Raw genomic sequence first — 19,433 nt, 5'->3', positions numbered from 1 at the left:
CACTTCAGAGATTCAAGTTGATTCTTATATGTCTTTAATTAATGTTGACTTATTGTTATGTTTAAGTTCTGCTTTACATACTCAGTACATTATTCGTACTGACATCCTTTTGTGGTGGACGCTGCATCCATGCCTGCAGGTATAGATAATCAGTTTGACGAGCCCTCATAGTAGATGAGGTTAGTATTCAACGAAGGATCGGTAAGACTCTACCTTATTCGGAGTGCAGTCGAGTCTATGAGTCATCGTGTCAGAGTTTTGCTACAAACTCATGGGTAGGCCGGTACCCTATTCCATTTGATGTCGAATAATCTTATAGGCTTTGTAGACAAAGGTTCATTTTGTACAGTATGTCAGAGGCCTTGACGGCCCATATGTATTTATGTTTTAAGAACGATGGTTCATTGATACAATGCTTGCCACTTATAGTTATACATTATGAGTCGTGGCCATGTTGGCCCATGATAGTTATAGAAGAAAAAATGAGTTAAAGAGTGGTTCGCTCGAGCCAGTACGGCACCGGGTGCTAGCCACGCCTCCAATGGTTTGGGGCGTGACAAAGTGGTATCAGAGCAGGTCGTGTCCTAGGGAGTCTACAAAGCCGTGCCTAGTAGGGTCTCACTTATGGGTGTGTTGCGCGCCACATTTATAACTGAGAGGCTATAGGGCATTTAGGAAATGTTACCCTTCTTTTGTTTTCATATCGTGCCATAAAGCTGAGTCATAAGAAGCCAGTATGAAGCTTTCGCCAGATTTTGTATGCACCAGAGGTGCAGGTATCACAGTAGAGCTTTAAGGCATAATTTCCACCTATGTGGAAGGGAGGTTATGAAAGAAACAGAAGATACAACGCGAGATTGAAAAGTAAGTAAGGTAAAGGTGAAGAAGATACGAGATACTCAAGTACAAAAGGTTGTGAATAGTCGAGAATTTAGACAGAGGTTGGGTTTTAGTTTAGCTTACAGAGGAGGCCCAAGCAAAAGTTTTATAAATCTCTAAGAGTTAACATTCGAGGGTGAATGTTTCTAAAGGGGGAAAGAAGTTACATCCCGTACTTTAATATTAGGATGAGTCGTAGTAATCCATATGAGCTAGAAGGGATTAAGACCATTCATGAGGTTATAGAGGATTTGTGACTATGTTATTGTAAGACCCTGTAAGTTTAACAACATTGATACCGTTATATACATTTGATATGGTATTTTGAGTGGAACATTTTAGTAAAAAGTTTGAAAAATATGATTTTATATAGTTATTAATATTACTACTTCTGGATATGCTTTAAATTAGACACATAATATGAGAAATTTTATGAGATTTTCTTTATTCTAAAGATTGAAATTATTTTTTTCACAAGAAAAGAAGGTTATCTTTTTTCCATTTTAAGAATTAAGCGTACGAAATTTGTACTCTTTATATGAGATTAGGAAAATTAGAAGTTGAGAAAATATATGTATTTTTACGTGGATGTTTTAATGAAATAATAGTGTATGCATTGATTTTATATGGTACCATGATTTATTAATATTATAATATTTTAACAGTAGTACTTTAGGATGCGGACAAGACTATTTTCGAGGTTATAAGTATTTATGATATGTCAAACAAGTGATAAGTAAGTGTTATAAAGGTCAGAGGGTAAACGAATCGAAGAAATTGAGTATCGCCAAAGTTTGTCAATTTGGGATAAAATACGGTCCGCGCTATAATACCCGGTATTTATGGACTAGTGCCATACAAGGTACCACATAACCATGATAGTAAGATGTATGGGGTATGTTAAAAGTGTGTAGTATTTAAAGTAATTTGGATTAATTCTTAATTATATGGGTAATTAGTTAATTATTGGTTAGTGGAAGATTAACAAGTCAATTAAGAAATTAGTGGGTAATTACTTAAGATCTTTGGATAAGCCTTGGACCTTAACGTGGCATTCCAAGTAATGACTCCTAGTCATCAAGATAGGTGGAATATTAGGGGCCTTTAGGCCAAAGCTTAGTCATCCTAAGAGGGGCCCACACTTAAAGGTAAAAGATAACCTTTCTAATTCACAAAATGGAATGCTCACATCTACTAAGTCAAGAAAGAAAGCTTCAACAAAGATGATAATTTGCAATAGCAACGTGATTGCTTCAACATTTCATATGAAGACTACTTAATACTATAGCAACATGGGATTTGTGATTCTATGGAAGTATAGTGCAATATTTCTCAAGAATATCATACGAATGTTTCCCTACTTCGATCTTGCCGTCACGTGTTTTTCGGAAAAGACGTGTGTTAGAGGGATTGTCACGAGAATCAGCTAAGGTATGTTAAGGCTATCACTCCTTTTTTTTGGCATGATCCAAGTAACGATACGTAAACGTAATGCTATTCCATAAGGGGTTCTACTTTTAGCCGTTAAGGATGTCTATGTTATTTATTCCTGTAAAGTTATATTCAATTATGTCAAAGTACGTTCCTAAGTATCTATTGAGTTATATGATAAAGATGTTAATGTTTATAATATAGTGATTCGGGCAGTCATGCATTTACCACCGAGCTACGGCCGGTTGGGCAGTTACACATTTACCACCGAGCTACGGCCGGTCGGACAGTCATGTATTTACAACCGAGCTACAGCCGGTTGGGCAGTTACACATTTACCACCGAGCTACGGCCGGTCGGGCAGTCATGCATTTACCACCACGCTACGGCCGGTCGGGCAGTTACCACTGATCAGTTAGGCAGTCATGCATCATATGATATGGATAAGACTCTCAAAGAGAAGCATTATATATATAAGTATAATATGTATGCATATACGGTGGCACTTCAGAGATTCAGGTTGATTCTTATATGTCTTTAATTAATGTTGACTTATTGTTATGTTTCAGTTCCGCCTTACATACTCGGTACATTATTCGTACTGACGTCCTTTTGTGGTGGATGCTGCATTCATACCTGTAGGTATAGATAATCAGTTTGACGAGCCCTCATAGTAGACGAGGTTAGCATTCAGCGAAGGATCGGTAAGACTCCACCTCATTCAGAGTGTAGTCGAGTCTATGAGTCATCGTGCCAGAGTTTTGCTACAGACTCATGGGTATGCCGGTACCCTGTTCCATTTGATGTCGAATAATCTTATAGGCTTTGTAGATAAAGGTTCATTTTGTACAATAAATCAGAGGCCTTGACGGCCCATATGTATTTATGTTTTAAGAACGATGGTTCATTGATACAACGCTTGCCACTTATAGTTATACATTATGAGTCGTGGCCATGTTGGCCCATGATAGTTATAGAAGAAAAAATGAGTTAAAGAGTGGTTCGCTCGAGCCAGTACGGCACCGGGTGCTAGCCACGCCTCCAATGGTTTGGGGCGTGACAAAGTGGTATCAGAGCAGGTCGTGTCCTAGGGAGTCTACAAAGCCGTGCCTAGTAGGGTCTCACTTATGGGTGTGTTGCGCGCCACATTTATAACTGAGAGGCTATAGGACATTTAGGAAATGTTACCCTTTTTTTGTTTTCAGATCATGCCATAGAGCTTAGTCGTAAGAAGTCAATATGAAGCTTTCGCCAGATTTTGTATGCACCAGAGGTGCAGGTATAAAAGTAAAGCTTTAAGGCGTAATTTCCACCTATGTGGAAGGGAGGTTATGAAAGAAATAGAAGATACGATGCGAGATTGAAAAGTAGGTAAGGTAAAGGTGAAGAAGATACGAGATACTCAATTAAGGTTGTGAATAGTCGAGACTTCAGTTAGAGGTTGGGTTTTAGTTTAGTTTACAGAGGAGGCCCTAGCGAAAGTTTTATAAATATCTAAGAGTTAACATTCGAGGACGAATGTTTCTAAAAGGGGGAAAGATGTTACATCCCTTACTTTAATATTAGAATGAGTCGTAGTAATCCATATGAGCTTGAAGGGATTAAGACCATTCGTGAGGTTATAAAGGATTTGTGACTATGTTATTGTAAGACCCCATAAGTTTAACAACATTGATACTGTTATATACATTTGATATGGTATTTTGAGTGGAACATTTTAGTAAAAAGTTTGAAAAATATGATTTTATATAGTTATTAATATTACTACTTCTGAATATGCTTTAAATTAGACACATAATATGAGAAATTTTATGAGATTTTCTTTATTCTAAAGATTGAAATTATTTTTTTCACAAGAAAAGAAGGTTATCTTTTTTCCATTTTAAGAATTAAGCGTACGAAATTTGTACTCTTTATATGAGATTAGAAAAATTAGAAGTTGAGAAAATATATGTATTTTTACGTGGATGTTTTAATGAAATAATAGTGTATGCATTGATTTTATATGGTACCATGATTTATTAATATTATAATATTTTAACAGTAGTACTTTAGGATGCGGACAAGACTATTTTCGAGGTTATAAGTATTTATGATATGTCAAACAAGTGATAAGTAAGTGTTATAAAGGTCAGAGGGTAAACGAATCGAAGAAATTGAGTATCGCCGAAGTTTGTCAATTTGGGATAAAATACGGTCCGCGCTATAATACCCGGTATTTATGGACTAGTGCAATACAAGGTACCACATGACCATGATAGTAAGATGTATGGGGTATGTTAAAAGTGTGTAGCATTTAAAGTAATTTGGATTAATTCTTAATTATGTGGGTAATTAGTTAGTTATTGGTTAGTGGAAGATTAACAAGTCAATTACGAAATTGGTGGGTAATTACTTAAGATCTTTGGATAAGCCTTGGACCTTAACGTGGCATTCCAAGTAATGACTCCTAGTCATCAAGATAGGTGGAATATTAGGGGCCTTTAGGCCAAAGCTTAGTCATCCTAAGAGGGGCCCACACTTAAAGGTAAAAGATAACCTTTCTAATTCACAAAATGGAATGCTCACATCTACTAAGTCAAGAAAGAAAGCTTCAGCAAAGATGATAATTTGCAATAGCAACGTGATTGCTTCAACATTTCATATGAAGACTACTTAATACTATAGCAACATGGGATTTGTGATTCTATGGAAGTATAGTGCAATATTTCTCAAGAATATCATACGGATGTTTCCCTACTTCGATCTTGCCGTCACGTGTTTTTCGCAAAAGACGTGTGTTAGAGGGATTGTCACGAGAATCAGCTAAGGTATGTTAAGGCTATCACTCCTTTTTTTTGGCATGATCCAAGTATGATACGTAAACGTAATGCTATTCCATAAGGGGTTCAACTTTTAGCCGTTAAGGATGTCTATGTTATTCATTCCTGTAAAGTTATATTCAAGTATGTCAAAGTGCATTCCTAAGTATCTATTGAGGTATATTATAAAGATGTTAATGTTTGTAATATAGTGATACATGTATCTTCATGCATTTACCACCGAGCTACGGCCGATTGGGCAGTTACACATTTACCACCAAGCTACGGCCGGTCGGGCAGTCATGCATTTACCACCGAGCTACGGCCGGTTAGGCAGTTACACATTTATCACCGAGCTACGGACGGTCAGGCAGTCATGCATTTACCACCACGCTACGGCCGGTCGGGCAGTTACCACTGATCAGTTAGGCAGTCATGCATCATACGATATGGATAAGACTCTCAAAGAGAAGCATTATATATATAAGTATAATAAGTATGCATATACGGTGGCACTTCAGAGATTCAGGTTGATTCTTATATATCTTTAATTAATGTTGACTTATTGTTATGTTTCAGTTCCGCCTTACATACTCGGTACATTATTCGTACTGACGTCCTTTGTGGTGGATGCTGCATTCATACCTGCAGGTATAGATAATCAGTTTGACGAGCCCTCATAGTAGACGAGGTTAGCATTCAGCGAAGGATCGGTAAGACTCCACCTCATTCGGAGTGTAGTCGAGTCTGTGAGTCATCATGCCAGAGTTTTGCTACAGACTCATGGGTATGCCGGTACCCTGTTCCATTTGATGTCGAAAAATCTTATAGGCTTTGTAGATAAAGGTTCATTTTGTACAGTATATCAGAGGCCTTGACGGCCCATATATATTCATGTTTTAAGAACGATGGTTCATTGATACAACGCATGCCACTTATTGATATACATTATGAGTCGTGGCCATATTGGCCCATGATAGTTACAGAAGAAAAAAATGAGTTAAATAGTGGTTCGCTCGGGCCAGTACGACACCGAGTGCCAGCCACGCCTCCGTAGGTTTGGGGCGTGACAAAATGGCATCCGAGCAGGTCGTGTCCTAGGGAGTCTACAAAGCCGTGCCTAGTAGGGTCTCGCTTATGGGTGTGTTGCACGCCACATTTATAACTGAGAGGCTATAGGACATTTAGGAAATGTTACCCTTTTTTTTGTTTTCAGATCATGCCATAGAGCTGAGTCGTAAGAAGTCAGTATGAAGCTTTCGCCAGATTTTGTATGCACCAGAGGTGCAGGTATAAAAGTAAAGCTTTAAGGCGTAATTTCCACCTATGTGGAAGGGAGGTTATGAAAGAAATAGAAGATACGATGCGAGATTGAAAAGTAGGTAAGGTAAAGGTGAAGAAGATACAAGATACTTAATTAAGGTTGTGAATAGTCGAGACTTCAGATAGAGGTTGGGTTTTAGTTTAGTTTACAGAGGAGGCCCTAGCGAAAGTTTTATAAATCTCTAAGAGTTAACATTCGAGGACGAATGTTTCTAAAAGGTGGAAAGATGTTACATCCCTTACTTTAATATTAGAATGAGTCGTAGTAATCCATATGAGCTTGAAGGGATTAAGACCATTCATGAGGTTATAGAGTATTTGTGACTATGTTATTGTAAGACCCCGTAAATTTAACAATATTGACACCGTTATATACATTTGATATGGTATTTTGAGTGGAACATTTTTGTAAAAAGTTCGAAAAATATGATTTTATATAATTATTAATATTACTACTTCCGAATATGCTTTGAATTACACACATAATATGAGAATATTTATGGGATTTTCTTTATTGTAAAGATATAAATTATTTTTTTCACAAGAAAAGACAGTTATCTTTTTACCATTTTAAGAATTAAGCATACGAAATTTGTAATATTTATATGAGATAAGGAAAATTAGAAGTTGAGAAAATATATGTATTTTTACATCGATGTTTTAATGAAATAATAGTGTATGCATTGATTTTATATGGTGCCATGATTTATTAATATTGTAATATTTTAATAGTAGTACTTTAGCATGCGGACAAGACTATTTTCGAGGTTATAAGTATTTATGATATTTCAAATAAGTGATAAGTAAGTGTTATAAAGGTCAGAAGGTAAACGAATCGAAGAAATTGAGTATCGCCGAAGTTTGTCAATTTGGAAAAAAATACGGTCCGAGCTATAACACTCGGTATTTATGGACTAGTGCCATACAAGGTACCACATGACCGTGATAGTAAGGTATATGAGGTGTGTTAAAGGTGAATAGTATTTTAAGTAATTTAGAATAATTCTTTATTATGTGGGTAATTGGTTAATTATTGGTTTGTGGGAGATTAACAAGTCAATTAAGAAATTGGTGGGTAATTAATTCAAATCTTTGGATAAAGTTTGATGAACCTTATCGTGGCAGCCAAGAGCCTTAGATAAAGGTGACTCTTTGGTTCAGGAGATAAGTGGTCATCCTAAGTGGGGCCCACACTTAAAGGTTAAAGATAACATTTCTAATTCACAAAATGGAATGCTCACATCTACTAAGTTAAGAAAGAAAGCTTCAGGAAAGATTATAACATGCAATAGCAACGTGATTGCTTGAACATTTCATATGAAGACTACTTAATACTATAGCAACGTTGGATTTGCGATTCTAAGGAAGTGCGGTGCAATCTTTCTCAAGAATATTATATGGATTTTTCCGTACTTCGATCTTGCCGTCACGTGTTTTTCGCAAAAGACGTGTGTTAGAAGGATTGTCACGAGAATCAGCTAAGGTATGTTAAGGCTATCACTCCTATGTTTTGGCATGATCCAAGTAACGATATGTCAACGTAATGCTTTTCCATAAGGGGTTCTACTCTTAGCAGTTAAGGATGTCTATGTTATTCATTCCTGTAAAGATATATTCAAGTATGTCAAAGTACGTTCCTAAGTCTCTATTGAGGTATATGATAAAGATGTTAATATTTATAATATAGTGATACATGTATCTTCATGCATTTACCACCGAGCTACGGCCGGTTGGGTAGTTACGCATTTACTACCGAGCTACGGCCGGTCGGGCAGTCATGCATTTACCACTGAGCTACGGCCGGTTGGGCAGTTACACATTTACCACCGAGCTACGGCCGGTCGGGTAGTCATGCATTTACCACCGCGCTACGGCCGACCGGGAAGTTACCACTGATCAGTTAGGCAGTCATGCATCATACGATATGGATAAGAGTCTCAAAAAGAAGCATTATATATATAAGTATAATAAGTATGCATATACGGTGGCACTTTAGAGATTCAGGTTGATTCTTATATGTCTTTAATTAATGTTGACTTATTGTTATGTTTCAGTTCCGCCTTACATACTCGGTACATTATTCGTACTGACATCCTTTTGTGGTGGATGCTGCATTCATACCTGCAGGTATAGATAATCAGTTTGACGAGCTCTCATAGTAGACGAGGTTAGCATTCAGCGAAGGATCGGTAAGACTCCACCTCATTCGGACTGTAGTCGAGTCTATGAGTCATCGTGTCAGAGTTTTGCTACAGACTCATGGGTAGGCCGGTACCTTGTTCCATTTGATATCGAATAATCTTATAGGCTTTGTAGACAAAGGTTCATTTTGTACAGTATGTCAGAGGCCTTGACGGCCCATATGTATTTATGTTTTAAGAACGATGGTTCATTGATACAACGCTTGCCACTTATAGTTATACATTATGAGTCGTGGCCATGTTGGCCCATGATAGTTATAGAAGAAAAAATGAGTTAAAGAGTGGTTCGCTCGGGCCAGTACGACACCGGGTGCCAGCCACGCCTCCGTAGGTTTGGGGCGTGACAAAATGGTATCAGAGCAGGTTATGTCCTAGGGAGTCTACAAAGTCGTGCCTAGTAGGGTCTCGCTTATGGGTGTGTTGCGCGCCACATTCATAACTGAGAGGCTATAGGGCATTTAGGAAATATTACCTTTTTTTTGTTTTCAGATCATGCCATAGAGCTGAGTCGTAAGAAGTCAGTATGAAGCTTTCGCCATATTTTGTATGCACCAGAGGTGCAGGTATCACAATAGAGCTTTAAGGCGTAATTTCCACCTATGTGGAAGGGAGGTTATGAAAGAAATAGAAGATACGATGCGAGATTCAAAAGTACGTAAGGTAAAGGTGAAGAAGATACGAGATACTCAATTACTAAAGTTTGTGAATAGTCGAGACTTCAGACAGAGGTTGGGTTTTAGTTTAGTTTACAGAGGAGGCCCTAACGAAAGTTTTATAAATCTCTAAGAGTTAACATTCGAGGACGAATGTTTCTAAAGGGAGGAAAGATGTTACATCCCTTACTTTAATATTAGGATGAGTCGTAGTAATCCATATGAGCTTGAAGGGATTAAGACCATTCATGAGGTTATAGAGTATTTGTGACTATGTTATTGTAAGATCCCGTAAATTTAACAATATTGATACCGTTATATACATTTGATATTGTATTTTGAGTGGAACAATTTTGTAAAAAGTTTGAAAAATATGATTTTATATAGTTATTAATATTACTACTTCCGAATATGCTTTGAATTACACACATAATATGAGAATACTTATGAGATTTTCTTTATTGTAAAGATAGAAATTATTTTTTCACAAGAAAAGAAGGTTATCTTTTTACTATTTTAAGAATTAAGCGTACGAAATTTGTACTCTTTATATGAGATTAGAAAAATTAGAAGTTGAAAAAATATATGTATTTTTACGTGGATGTTTTAATGAAATAATAGTGTATGCATTGATTTTATATGGTACCATGATTTATTAATATTGTAATATTTTAACAGTAGTACTTTAGGATGCAGACAAGACTATTTTTGAGGTTATAAGTATTTATGATATGTCAAACAAGTGATAAGTAAGTGTTATAAAGGTCAGAGGGTAAACGAATCGAAGAAATTGAGTATCGCCGAAGTTTGTCAATTTGGGATAAAATACGGTCCGAGCTATAACATCCGGTATTTATGGACTAGTGCCATACAAGGTACCACATGACCATGATAGTAAGGTGTATGAGGTGTGTATAAAGTGAGTAGTATTTTAATTAATTTAGAATAATTCTTAATTATATGGGTAATTGGTTAATTATTGGTTAGTGGGAGATTAACAAGTCAATTAAGAAATTGGTGGGTAATTACTTAAGATCTTTGGATAAGCCTTGGACCTTAACGTGGCAGCCCAAGTAATGACACTTAGTCATTAAAATATGTGGTATATTAGGGGCCTTTAGGCCAAAGCTTAGTCATCCTAAGTGGGGCCGACACTTAAAGGTTAAAGATAACATTTCTAATTCACAAAATGGAATGCTCACATCTACTAAGTTAAGAAAGAAAGCTCCAGGAAAGATGATAACATGCAATAGCAATGTGATTGCTTCAACATTTGATATGAAGACTACTTAATACTATAGCAACGTTGGATTTGCGATTCTAAGGAAGTACGGTGCAATCTTTCTCAAGAATATTATATGGATTTTTCCGTACTTCGATCTTGCCGTCACGTGTTTTTCGCAAAAGACGAGTGTTAGAGGGATTGTGATGAGAATCGGCTAAGGTATGTTAAGGCTATCACTCCTTTTTTTTGGCATGATCCAAGTAACGATACGTAAACGTAATGCTATTCCATAAGGGGTTCTACTCTTAGCAGTTAAGGATGTCTATGTTATTCATTCCTATAAAGTTATATTCAAGTATGTCAAAGTATGTTCCTAGGTCTCTATTAAGGTATATGATAAAGATGTTAATGTTTATAATATAGTGATACATGCATCTTCATGCATTTACCACCGAGCTACGGTCGGTCGGGCAGTCATGCATTTACCACCGAGCTACGGCCGGTTGGGTAGTTACACATTTACCACCGAGCTACGGCCGGTCAGGCAGTCATGCATTTACCACCACGCTACGGCCGGTCGGGAAGTTGCCACTGATCAGTTAGGCAGTCATGCATCATACGATATGGATAAGAGTCTCAAAGAGAAGCATTATATATATAAGTATAATAAGTATGCATATACGGTGGAACTTCAGAGATTCAGGTTGATTCTTATATGTCTTTAATTAATGTTGACTTATTGTTATGTTTCAGTTCCGCCTTACATACTCGGTACATTATTCGTACTGACGTCCTTTTGTGGTAGATGCTATATTCATACCTGCAGGTATAGATAATCAGTTTGACGAACCCTCATAGTAGACGAGGTTAGCATTCAGCGAAGGATCGGTAAGACTCCACCTCATTCGGAGTGCAGTCGAGTCTATGAGTCATCATGCCAGAGTTTTGCTACAGACTCATGGGTAGGCCAGTACCATATTCCATTTGATGTCGAATAATATTATAGGCTTTGTAGACAAAGGTTCATTTTGTACAGTATGTAAGAGGCCTTGACGGCCCATATATATTCATGTTTTAAGAACGATGGTTCATTGATACAACGCTTGCCACTTATAGTTATACATTATGAGTCGTGGTTATGTTGGCCCATGATATTTACAAAAGAAAAAATGAGTTAAAGAGTTGTTCGCTCGGGCCAGTACGGCATCGGGTGCCAGCCACGCCTCCGTAGGTTTGGGGCGTGATAATAGATACGTTACGTTGGTACTCGGTTGAGTAAGGCACCGGGTGCCCATCGCGGCTCTCCGATGTAAGGCCCTATAAACCTTTACCGAACGGTTGAAAAATGCTAAGAGTCATCAAAAGTCCTATTCGGATGTGCGTCGTAGGGATTTGGAGTTCAAAGAAGATGATTGGGTATTCTTGAAGGTTTCTCTTATGAAGGGTATAATACGGTTTGGTAAGAAAGGGAAATTGAGTCCGAGGTATGTCAAACCGTACATGATCATTCAGAGGATTGGTCAGGTGGCTTACAGGCTAGAACTACATCCAAAGATGTCTTTAGTGCACCTAGTGTTTCATGTACCCATGTTGAAGAAGGTGGTCGGAGATCCGTCGCTTATTGTTCCGGTTGAGACTATTGAGATTAACGAAGAATTGACGTATGAAGATATTCCAGTTGTCATTCTTGATAGGCAAGTTTGAAATTTGTGGAACAAAGAAATTGTCTCCGTAAAAGTGTAATGGCGAAACCAACAAGTCGAAGAGGCCACCTGGGAGGCCGAAGAAGAAATGAAGAAGAAGTACCCTCATTTGTTTGAATAGTCGTGTATTTATAAAGTTGTGTTCTATGAAAGTGTTAAGAGTTTACCTTCTATGAATTGTGTATTATTTGTACAATTGATGTTAAGGGTGTTCACTTTTTGTGATATACTGCTCGTGAGGCCATGGTTGCCGTTTTTTTTTATGTTATGTTACGTCATTGGTTCATGTACATATTGTTAGGATTGGTTTCTTGGATTCTCTGACTGGTGGACAGGCCCAGTTACAAAGGAAACTCTAGCGAAAATTTTGAAAATTTGGGGAGTTAGTCAAAAATTGAAACAGTTGGTATGTGTTATAGCAGATGAGTTACATTGGTTTCTAATGGTGAATTTTGACCCCTATTCGAGGACGAATGATCCTAAGTGTTGGAGGATGTAAGGCCCCATAAACTTTTACCAAAAACCCGGGGTTTCGTGGTGCCAAAGTAGAGTTATGTGCTGACAAGTGTAGGGATTCTTCGTGGCTAGCTTGGGAGCCGCGGTTTGGACTTTTTGGATTGAACAATGCGTTGGGGATTCGAAGAATATTTTTGGAAATGCAGGGCATTTCTGCGGTCCCCTCTACGGTCGCAGAACTAGTTTGCGGACTGCAGGTCTGCCGCAGACTGAGGCAGGAATCTGGGCAAAATTTCAGACCATTATGCGGCTGCATAACCCATCGCAGAATCCAGCATGAAATTTTTCGGAGGAAGGTTATGTGGCACATTATGCGACCGCAGAATAGGTCTGTAAGTCCCCGTAAAAGTTTTCCTAAAAACCCGGATTCCATGATGCCAAAGTAGACGTGGTTTGGACTTTTTGGATTGAACAGTGCACTGGGGAGTTGAAGAAAAATGTAGGACAGATGTACGCATTTCTGCGGCCCATTCTGCGGCTGCAGAACCACTCTGCGGACCGCAGACTGGTCGCAGAGTGGGGCAGGTTTCTGGGGCATTTTTGATGTCAATTTCGCGGCCATTATGCGACCGTATAACCATTTCGCGGGCTGCATTCTTGTTGCAAATCCCGCCTTGGGATTTCTCGGAGGGAGGTTCTACGGTGCACTATGTGACCGCAGAACCGTTATGCGATTCATTATGCGACCGCAGAATAGGTCCGCGTGTCGCATAGTGACCGCTGACCAGGTTAGTGTTTTCCCCATTTGGCACCCCAATTTCGTAGTCATTTTGTGGACCGCATAACCATTATGCGGTCGCATATGCGACCACAGAACCCGTTCCAGAGCTTAATTTTTGGGGGTTTTAAACCCGACCCAATTCCGTTAAAACACACCCCATAGACCATTTTGAGCACATTTCTTATATTTTAGAGTGAGAGGGAGAATTCATAGAGTGGGGGAGCAATCTTTAACCATTATCCATCAATTCTTCCTCAATCATTGAGGATTAACAAAGGGAGTCTTTACCCTAAAGGTAAGAATCTATGTCCTAGCTCTAAATTTCGATGTTTTGCAAAAATGGGGTAATTAGAGTGGCAATTATTGGGTGTGGCTTTTTTTATCTTGCATGCATGTATCCTTGAAGTATGTGGGAAGGTTGTGACCTAAACATGATAGATAGTGGGTTGGAAAATGATGGTATCTTCCACAAAAGTGCCTTAGAACCTTAATGCACACCTAGTGTTTGATAAAATGCTCAAATGAGCTAAAACCATGATCATCTTCCTAATTTTTGGTTCAACTTGTTATATTTCTAAAATAGATTGAAGTTGCTAAGAATTCCGGATCATTTTAGAGTTTGGGAAGCTCAATTGAGGTATGTTGGCTAAAACCCCTTCTTCTTAAAATCGAATCCCACGGTGTTTATGTAATTGGAGTAAGTCCTTGATCATTATTGAATTGGCTTTTCCTAATGTGGTTGTGTTGAAGGATGTTTGTTCAATGTTTATTCTAAATGCTTCATCATGTCATCTTGCCATTTGAGAATATGTTCAAAATGTGTAATAGGTGTTAGGAATGTTAAAACTTCAATTCAAGACCGAAATAAAGGCTGTTATACCAAATTGTATAAAAGGCCTCTATGTGCGTAAGATTTCCCAAATTGCTCATATGTGAATTAATGTCTTGAATGGGAAACCCAATTGATGTTGATAATGATAATGATATTTGAATGTGGAAAAGGGAACTGGAACTATGAAATACAGCCAACTGCCAAGAATGACTTTGTAATTGTTAAGAAGTACGATGTGAGATGGTTGACTGAAGAAGGTAATGTCTCAAATGAGATGGCCTATCCGATCGGGCCGAGATAGGACTCCTTGCAAGAACACGATGGTATTGTGGATGAAATTGTGGTAGTGTCTCAAATGAGATGGCCTAGCCGATTTGGCCGAAATCGGACTCCGTGTAAGAACATGGTGGTATTATGGATGAAATTGTGGTAATGTCTCAAATGAGATGGCCTAGCCGATCGGGTCGTGATCGAACACCAAGCCGCACACATGGTGGTACTGTGCTGGAAATTATAATGAAATTGTGGTAATGTCTCAAATGAGACAACCTAGGCAATCGGGTCGAGATCGGACTTCGTGTAAGAATACAGAGGTATTGTGAATTGTGGAATATCGGTGCTAAAGATCACCCAATCTAATAATGTGGAAATCGACTTGAAAACGTTTATGACCCTTATTGTTTTAATATTATTTGAAGCCCTTATTAAATTCTTGATTATTCCTCTTGTATTATTATTCATTCTATTGAGTTGGTGTTTAGCTTTTCATACTAGTGCTATTCGACGGTACTAACGTCTTTTTTTCCGGGGACGCTGCATCTTTAAATGGATGCAGGTGGTTACATAGCAGACAATGTTGATCACTGATAGTGCTTCATCCTCTTTTCAGCGGACTCGGTGAGCCCAATTTCATTCCGGGATTATGTATTGTACCTTTTGTTTATATTGTGGTCACTTTTTGAGGTATAGCCGAGGCCTTGTTGCCAGCACCATCTTTACTCTCTTTTGTATCTTTAGAGGCTCCGCAAACACTATGTGGGTTGTATATGGGTGTCGGGAATGTTAAACAAGTATATTTTGTGTTTGATCATTTGTTCCACTCAGACTATAAGAAATGTTTTTTTTGAGATTTAAAGCAGTGCAATGACTAATTAAACGATTTAGAATTGTATGAATGAGCTTGCTACTGTATAAGTAATGAAATCAAGTCTTGTCTTGATCATAGGTGAATTGGGTAGAAAGTATCTAACAGGTTTGCTCGGCCAGGTTCACTCGGTTGAGCGCCGGTCGTGCTTCCCGAGCCTGGGGTGTGACAAGGTCTGCGGATCGCAGACTGGTCGCAAAGTGGGGAAGAGTTTCCCAGTTCCGGAGGGCCATTGTGCGAACCGCAGAAGCATTATACGGTTGCATATGCAACCGCAGATCGGCGTCAGGGTTTCAATTTTTCTAATTTTTGACCCGACTCTATTTTGATATATTGATGTATAGGGACTCTTTTGAATTAAAATATCTGGTATTTTAGAGAGAAGTGAGAGTGTTCTAGAGAGAGGGGGAACCCTAGGCAAATTTTTCATCAATCCTTGCTCAAGACTTAGAGAATTCACAAGGAAAAACTCACAAGGTCTTCATCCAAGAGGTAAGATTCAAACCCTAGTCTTCAATTTCGAGTTTGGGTATGAGATGGGTAATTTGGGAGTATGATTCTTGGGTATGGGAGTTGTTATTTATCACATACATGAGCTAATAGGGATTGTGGGGAATTTTTTGAACAATCTTGGGTGGTTTTGGTGTTGAATTAGTCGTGGAGTGATGGAAATCTTGTAGAAGAAACTTGTAATCAAATTCGCACACCTAGTGTTTGATAAAATGCTCCAATGAGCTGAAACCATGAATATCTTCCTAATTTGTGTTAAATTTTGCTATGTCTCTAAATAGATCGAAGTTGTGAGGATTGTTGGAACTATGTAGTGAATTGAGGTACGAAGGCTAAACTCTTATTCCAATATCGGAATTCCCGAATCCTTGTAAAATTCAATCATGCGTAATCGAACTTGAAACGATATTGTTGTGGGGTATTCAAACTAGTAGAATTGATGCCCAATTGGCATAACGTGTTAGAACCCTTGTGTATTAACGATTCTCTATCTTTGACTTAATCATGTTATACCCCTTTGGGAAGAAGATCTTGTATGAAATCAATGTGATTAAATGCCTATTTCTCATATGATGAAGCTTTATGAATTTATTCTTGCTAAGGCTAAAGATGTCAAATAGTAGAGTACAAGGGAACTCTTTTGTATATATTATTATCATTTTGGGAACTCGAGCTGTGGCATTGTGGTTACACCTCCACCCGCATACATTGGGGTGAGGCGGCGGAGCCACTTTGTGAAGAGTTTGGGTATTGTGGTTACACCTCCACCCACATACGTTGGGGGTGAGGCGGCAAGGCCGCTTTGTGTAGAGTTTCTGGTATTATGATCGCACCTTCACCCACATACGTTGGGGTGAGGCGGCAAGGCCGCTCTGTGTAAAGGTAGTTGTATAGGATTCCCAACTTGAAATATATAAGTGTTATTAGAAGTTCTTAATAAATCTGTTTTGGCTTTTATGGCTACGTAAGCCCTATCATTGTTACCATGATTCATCATATTCATGTTGTACTTCCAAGTCCTTGAATAGATGTTTTGGTTTTCATACTAGTAATATTCGACATGTAGTAACGTCCCTTTTGCCGGGGACGCTGCATCTTTAATGGATGCAGGTGGTTCCACAATGGGAGGCATTGACCAGTGATAGCAGTACATGTTTTCCCAGCTGACTTGGTGAGCCCCACTTCATTCAGGAGTTGTGCATCTTTTGTTCCGTGTGTATTATGTTTTGAGGTATAGCCGGAGCCTTGTTGCCGACACCATCATTGTACTCTTTTATATCTATTAGAGGCTCCGTAGACATAGTGTGGGTTGTGTATTAGTGTGGGAAGGTTAACTAAAGATGTCATAATTGTATCTCATGCTTCCACTATAAAACTATGGTTATGAAATATATTGTTTTGGAGACTTATAAATGCAGTAATTAATAGTGATGGAACTAGTGTTGTTCATGAACCCTCATGATATTAATTATTGAAGATTGTGTTCTCTATGTTTATGGGTTAATTGGGTAGAAGGAAATCCAACAGGCTTGCTCGGCCGGGTTATCTCGGTTGAGCGCCGATTGTGCTCCCCGAGGTCGGGGTGTGACAAACATGGTATCAGAGCCTAATGTTTTAAAGTGTCCTATGATGTCGCGGATCCGTGTATAGTAGAGTCCTTCTTATCGGTGTGTTGTCGACCACATCTATAATTAGGAGGCTACTTGGGCACTTAGGAATAATACCTTTCTTTGATGTTCTCGATCGTGCGATAAAGCTGATTGTAAGATTGTTCCTCCTTTAACTCGTGCTTTACTCTAACATTCAGTACATGACACCTAGGAAGAAGGCAAGAACTGGACAAGGAGCCAATGTCACCTCAGGAGTGGCAGTTGATCCGATATTTGATGATGCGGGTGAGCACCCGAGGGTTGAGGATATTCCCCAAATTACTACACTGCCTGAATCTACTATTCCTGCTCAGACTGCACCAGTTCTTACACCTACTGAGGGTGCAATGGTCCCTCCAACTGATATTCCAGTTCCACCTCCAGCTCCAGCTTCTGGTCCCGCTATTTCTGATGGGGATCTTAGGGGAGCCATACAGATGTTGGTTCAGATAGTGGCCTCCCTAGCCCAAAGACCAAACGTTGCACCTACTTCTGCTAGTCGGCCAGGGGATTTCGCTATTTCCAGGGTGAACAGATTTCTCCAGTTGGATCCTCCAGTGTTCATAGGTACTGATCCTGAGGAGAACCCCCAGGACCTCATTGATGAGATGCACAAGACTCTCCGAGTTATGCGTGATACTGAGATAGAGGGAGTGGAATTGGCCTCCTACCGTCTGAAAGGGGTGGCGTATTCTTGGTTTGGGATGTGGGAGGAGTCCCGTGAGGAGGGGAGCCCTCTAGTGAGGTGGAGTGAGTTTATCGATGCATTTATAGATCATTTCTTGCCTGCCTAAACAAAGGCGGCCCGTGCCACTACGTTTGAGAGCCTGAAGCAGAGTAGCATTAATGTGTGGGAGTACCATATGGAATTTTTGCGCTTGTCCAAGTATGTTATTCACATGTTGCCAACTATGGAGGCTAAAGTGCACCATTTTTGTAGGGCCTTAGCCCCTTGGTTATTAATGAGGTCGCTACAACTGCCTTGAATTTTGATATGAACTATGGGAAGATGGTGGCATTTTCTCAAGCTACAAAGGACCGTAAATTGAAAAATAGAAGGGAGCGTGAGGGTAGCAGCAAGGCCCGAACCGGGCAACTTGGGTAGTTCTTCTGGTGATGTTAGGTTGGCATTTAGGGGAGGGTCATCAGGGCCATCTCAGTCATTCGCTCAGTCTTCGATGAGTGCACCACCATCCGGGCCCAGTCATTGAAACAGGGAACCCTACTAGCAGGTCAACCTGGAGGGAGATTCCAGCAGCAACGGAGACTCCCATGCCTTAAGTGTGGGAGGATGCACTTTGGGGTCTATTTCATGGACCTACCTATATGCTACGGGTGCGGTATGAGGGGTCATATTCAGAGGGCTTGTCGCTCGTCCCGCCGGATCATAGGCTGTGCGGCACAGCCAGCTAGTTGTGCAGTTACTACATCAACAACACCTCCTCCAACTCGAGGCACCCCAGTACCCACAGGGCATGGAGTAGCTAGGGGTGGCGCACATAGTGCGGGAGGACCCAGCAAAAGTTAAGCTATGTGGAGGCGTCGGGATTCAGAGGCTTCTCCAGATATTGTCACAGGTATATTGACTGTCCAATCCTATGATGTATATGCTCTTACTGATCCCGGGTCTACTTTGTCATAGGTTACTCCTTATGTTGCTATGGAATTTGGGATATAACCTGAATAACTCCATGAGCCGTTCTATGTATCTACTCCAGTTAGTGAGTCTATTGTGGCCGCACGAGTTTATAAGGATTGTGTTGTCATGGTGCGTGGTCGGGACACCATGGCCGATCTCATTGAATTGGGGATGTTCGATTTTGATGTAATAGTGGGAATGAATTG

The sequence above is a fragment of the Nicotiana tabacum genome, chromosome 19 (genome assembly GCF_000715075.1).
Source record: "Nicotiana tabacum cultivar K326 chromosome 19, ASM71507v2, whole genome shotgun sequence".
NCBI lineage: Eukaryota > Viridiplantae > Streptophyta > Magnoliopsida > Solanales > Solanaceae > Nicotiana > Nicotiana tabacum.
This window is presented reverse-complemented; position numbering follows the sequence as displayed.